We start from the raw sequence: 6,110 nt of genomic DNA, 5'->3' as shown, positions 1-6,110 counted from the left end.
TCATTTAATAATATTCCATGTTTCCCGTCTTTTATTTTAACTAGGACAGATATTCCGATACTTTACATTTTATTAGTTGAGGAGAGTATGATGATGATTATTATTTATTAAATATATGAAGTTCTGGTCTACCATCTTTACTACCTGGATAACATTGGTTTTTACACCTGAGGCACATAGAGTTCTAAGTAATTTCCCAAGGTCACGCTGTGTACATGACTAGCAGAGAAATAATTTTGTCTTACCCTTTGCAAAAGATCTTCCTTTCTCCAGTTTTTGTTCTCCTCCTCAGAAAGAATCTAATGGGGGAAACAAACCACAGAAAAATCACTTAGCTGTGGCAAATCCATGGAATAAAGAAACAGGTGGTGATTAAAAAAAAAAAAAAAAAAAAAAAGAGTTGTAAGCTGAGAGAGCTTTGCAAATCTATATGCCTGGTTTCCCTATGGAGGCAGCACAGCACCTGTGGTGCCCTCGTGCACACACTTTTCTGGAGAACTCCTCTGCAGCCTTTCAGTGTTGCTGACATAGGTTATGGGCACTCAGCAGCAGGTTTCTGACCTCAGGGAATCCCTCTCAGGTAACTTACACACCTGGTCACTTACCTTCTTCACTATTTAAATACTCAGCATATCTAAATTAAATTGGTATTTGCATAAGAACTATCATAAGGCTTTTCTCTGTTGGACTTTCTTAAAATGTAAACAAGTTTCAAACAGGCACCTATGACTACATCATACATGAGTATAAAAGAGTAAAATTAAAGTTTTTGTTCATTTATGAGGACATTAATTTTCAACCAGAAAACCTAAAAGCAGGAACAGTTTCTGCTTGGTTTTTTACTCCTGTAACTCTAGTTTTGAGCCGAGATGAATAAGGTTACCTTTCAGTGAAAGAAGTGAAAGAGAACAGAGGATGGCTGTAATACATGAAGCTCCTCACAGTGAAGCCCCAACACTTAACTTCTAAGAAATAATGTCAGTGTAAATCATGATGTGATGAATGCTTCACTGAAATGATTCATGCCATATGGTCTGAAGAGCAAAACGGGCACAGTTTATTTTTAAAAGAATGAGAAATATGAACTTGGAATATTCATTGCTTTGTCCTGCCAGGCTGAACATTTGCTGTAGCAGGGGCCAGACTTACTGCAGGTCTGTCTTTTTTTGCTCACTTAATATGTTGCACTAGTTTGAGGCTTCAGTCTCATTCATAATGGAATCATGTCTGCAAAATTATGACCAGTACTTAGCAGCCTCTTCTGCAAGCTAAATGTTCACTGGGGACCTACAGACTAAATCGTCTTCTCACTTTCTCTTTTAAAAAATCCATGAAAAATTTCAGAAACAAATAGTCCTCACAGTGCAATGGCTATCTTGGTCATGAGAAGACAATCAAATTGAGTCCCCTTGACAGAGGTGAAAGGTTCTGGCAATTCCATGAGTCACTCAGCTTTTCCTTTTATAAAGCTGCTTATGGTCAGCACCTTTCTTGCTACATTGCTGTGTATTAATATACTCAATGTGAGACTCCACTTAAGCAGAAAGAAATCTAGGCTCTTTCAATAGTCATAACGTTTCTCTTGTAATGCACTAATAGAAAGAAACAGAAGCAAATAAATGTAGATGCCTGATCTGCAAGGAATTATTTATTTTTATTAGTGATGCTAAAAGGTGTGAGCACATCTCACTGAAATATTTAGGGCCCACACCTACTCCTTCTAAAATAAATGACAAAAATGTTAGTGTCTTCAACTACGTGCAGTTAAGTCTATAACATTACAAAGCTAGACTGTGCCTTACTCATTTTATTCCAACTCAAGGACAATGAAGAGCCACTGTCTCCTTAGACCAGTACTAGAAAAAGAGGACTAGTCAGTATGCTGCAGTCATTGTGCAAGGTGTTGATGACTACCTGGTTCTGACCTCTCCCCCACCATCTGTGCAGAGACATGTGCCCCAAGAAAGCAGTTTGAGAGCAGTCCATTTTCAAGAAACTGAAATTTTCATTGCCCTGAATTTATCACTGTCCATAATTTCTAGAAAGAATTCTTTTTGGATTGAAAACTTTGGTGTCACTACTTCAGGTGGCTTGGTTTAGTCCGGGAGATGTTAGAAGGGTAATTTCTAAACCAAATGTTTATGATGGGAGGTCAGCTTCAGTTTCAGTAAGCTGGTCTTTAAATTGGTGGGCAGGAATCTTGTAGCTAGTGTAAATCCATTCAGGTTCAGTGAAGTTAGTATACCCATCATTCACATCTACTTTATTTGCAAGACTGATGTAATTTATATATAGATCAATTCTAACTTGCAGCTCAGTTCCACAATGTGTAATTAATTTGATACTGCCTGGGGTGGGTACCCAAATCATCCTTAAAGATAAGAAGGAGTTTATCGAAAGATTAAAAGCAATTTAACATTAGTTTTTAAACAAGCATGATACACTTGTTTAAATGTCAGCAAGTCTGAAGAACAGTACTTATTATTGTAATAGGTTAAAATAGCTAGTAAGTTTTTTTACACATGAAAGTTGAACAGGTTTAAGATCTATTAGTTTGATGAAAAAGATATGTGCAAAGAAGTTACTTCATTTTAACAATTAAACCTGTTATTGATCTGTTTTAAACTCAATTGATAAAATTTTCTTACATTGCGTAAGCATGCAAGAAGTGCTGTCTTTTCTCGTTTGTAAACTATGCACATGCAGTACAACATCGCATGCAGGCAAGCTTGTGTTAGAAGAAAGCATTTGTTACGCAGTGTATTCCATTCCTTCTCCACTCCTACGATCCCCTCTAGTGGCCGGTAATTGTCTGCTAAATGTTCCTTAGTATTCTAAATTATTTGTACCTCTTCTGCATTAAAACAGAGTGTCTCCTGCTCACTTGAATTCAAGCGATCTGTTGTTTATTCCTGTGCTGCACATGAGAAGGACAAAGCAAATGAATCTTTTGAAATGTGCAGCTAGCTTGTCTGCAGGCGGTTTTACTTTCCCTACTAGAAGCAGACAGATTGTACACAGCACATACAACTAAAAGCCTGCTTTGTGGGCAGCGTAGACCAGGAGGGGACCACTCTGTTGCAGCAGTAAGCAGGACCCTTCCATCTCGCCCTTGCCACTAAGCAGTATTAGAATGCCCAGTGCCCATTTGCAAGCCTGGCAGTAGGAACACTTCCTGAGCAGTTTTGAACAGCGTAACATGTAACTTGTTATATTCATAGTAGTTTGGTAAGTGGTTGAGATTTACCTTAGTTTAACATCTATAGAAAACTGAGTTACGTATTTTGGTTTTTTAGTAAGATTACAGGGAACTTGTAATTGTGGATATTTGGTATGAATTGGCAGAAGACCTGTCCCCCAAGTTCCTATCTTCACCTTGCTTTCAACTCAGGGTACTTCCCAATATATTTAAGAGAGATGGAGACAGCTGCAGCTGCATGCTCAGTTAAGATGCCATTTCATGTCAATTGAAGTTGACTCAAGTCAGTGATCCAGTGCTATCTTCATTTTCTAACCTTGGCTGTGCATTTCTACTCAGTCCTTGTGCTAACACCAGGACTTATCTGACTGCTGAGGGAGATGACTAACTGGTAGACTAGTGAAAAAGAAATCCTGACAAAACCCAAAAAGCTCTAGGGTGCTGATGGCCTAGTTGAAGCCACATACACCTTTCATGTGAAAATAATAGCTGTATGCTGAGACCTCTTCCTTTGGTGGTGGTGTTTGTGTATTACAAACGCCATGAGGCAAAGGCAAAGTCCACTCCCATGGGAGCAGGCTGCTACAAAATATTTTTTAGCCAGCTTTATCATGATATTTTTTCCTCCCTCAGGGAAGAGAAACTCAGGAATGGACATGGAGACAGTTGTGGACTGAATGAATGACAAAGTTGTGAGAAGGTGTTAGGCAACCTAAGTAGATGATCACAACCAAAAATGTGTTTCACTTGTGGGTCTCAAGACACAATTTGTGAAATTCAAACTTGTATTTCCTCATATACATAAATATCTCTGCTATACAGAAAAGTTGGGATTTTTTAAAAAAATCTTGTGGAATTAAAACACTGATTGATGCATGTGCTTGTCTATCATATATGTGCAACATTATCAAAAGACAGTAGGAGAAATTACTAGGTTATGAATTGTCCTGTAACATAAATTAGCAAAATACATTTATGGCATGTAGGAAAATTTACAGGAAGACCCAGGAAATGATGCTGCCACCTATTTATACCACACAGTATCTCTTAAATTACGGGATTACTTTTTAGTTTTGATAGATTATGTTGTACTTGTTTCACTTCCAGTTGTTCCCAGTTATGGGAACATTCAGTGTTGGGCGGTATGAAAACTACCTGGTTTCTCAGAACGACCATACAGTGGTGATTCATGGCAGGTAGCATAAAGATACAACTTTAGAAAAGAAAGGGAAAGAAAACTGGCTGTTTCTGTCTGCATATCTTGTTCTCTCTCTCTATTAATTGGACATTAATGTTGTTTAAACAGGGGTAAAGAGTTCTTATTTTCAGAATCTCTGCTCTCAGATGTATGCACCTTCATTTAGAAAAATTGTGTTAACCCATTTGAAACAAAAGTCCTTTTAAAGCTCAGTCATATGCAGTGAGACACAGTTGAGAGTTGTCAAAGAGACCGCCGAGCTACTGGCACCAATGTACATCATACAGTCAACATAAGCCTATCAAACTTTAATATGCTCATCTTTCCACTGACTGCCATGAATAATGTTTTTAATTTCTAGATTTCTGTCTGTGTTTGTGGGAGGATGTCATGGCTATCCTCATCCCCATTTTTTAAAAAGCTTAGTACTAAATAAAACCACACCTCCTAAATGGAAATAATTCAAAATAGTTGCTTCAAAAACTGTGGAGATTTCACTCATTAAGAATATCTATGTTGTAATTACTTCAGTCTGATTGCACATCTTTATAGGTCTTCATCACAGATTCAGCCGCTGGAATTTCTGAAGGTCCACATAAGACAACACTGGTAAAAAAAATTAAAAAAGAAAGCAGAACATTCCTGCTAGTTAATAGGAAAGATAGGAGTCTCCGGCTGAGCTAGATGAAATCAAAAACTCTGAGAAGCTAATGTTGCAATATTGTTTTAGAGGGAATTTGGGGGATGCTTCACCAGAAGCAGCTGTGCGTGAGGGATAAAACAGGGATCGTTTGGGATAAAACAGACAAAAAATGCTGATAATAGTTTATGCTTCTCTCTCAAAATTGCTGTCACTGAGGAGAGTTTGGAAATGAGAACCCAGACCTCTTAAAATAGAAGACAAAAGAACATCAAAGAAAGTCACATGTTTTGGGAGACCTGCCTTCTACTTTTCCAAGTAATAGGTCTAATGGTACTGGATCTGGAAATCCCTGCAGGTCACAGGACTGGAGGGTGATGTGCTCAGAGAGACACAGCAGGTCACACAGAGACACCCACACAGACACAGACACACACTACATGCAGTACGCAGTCCCACCCAGGCTACACAGCTCCCACGGCAATGGCCACATCCAGTGGGAAACTGCATTCCTGGGCAGCTGCTGGTCATGCTCATAGCGGGCACCATCACGTGTGTCAGCACAACACAACCCACCTATTCCACATTCCCTTTGTAATTTATTAAAAATACCTTGAACAGCCTGGATTTTTGGCTCAACCAGGCTCCGGGAGCAGGTACCCTCCAGGCGCACACCCCTGGGGCAGGGCTGAGGGCTACCACTGTGCAAAATGAGGGCGAAGGAGCCCTGCAGTCACGGCCTACGCCACCTCAGGCGGATTTTCACGGTCTGGAATACAGTGAGGTCCCAGAAACACTGCAGAGGTCCAGGCCTAAAAACCTGCTTTTTTAAACCGTGTCGCAGAGGAGGCGTGAGGCAGGCCGCAAGGGCGGGCGGTGGGCTGGCTCCCCAGGCACAAGCTGTGTCTGGAGCCCCAGGGGCGGCCATGGGCTCTCCCGTCCCTGTATTTCTCCAGGGGGCCGGTACCTGACGGCGGGTGAGCCACCTGCAGCGGACTGTGGTCTGGGGCCAAACGCGGGGCAGGGCAGCAGGGGCAGCCGCAGCGCCGGCACTCGAGCCCCGCCGGGGAGGG

Source organism: Falco naumanni, chromosome 7, assembly GCF_017639655.2.
Source record: "Falco naumanni isolate bFalNau1 chromosome 7, bFalNau1.pat, whole genome shotgun sequence".
NCBI lineage: Eukaryota > Metazoa > Chordata > Aves > Falconiformes > Falconidae > Falco > Falco naumanni.
The sequence above is the reverse complement of the archived record's forward strand: the minus strand, read 5'-3'. Positions refer to the sequence as shown.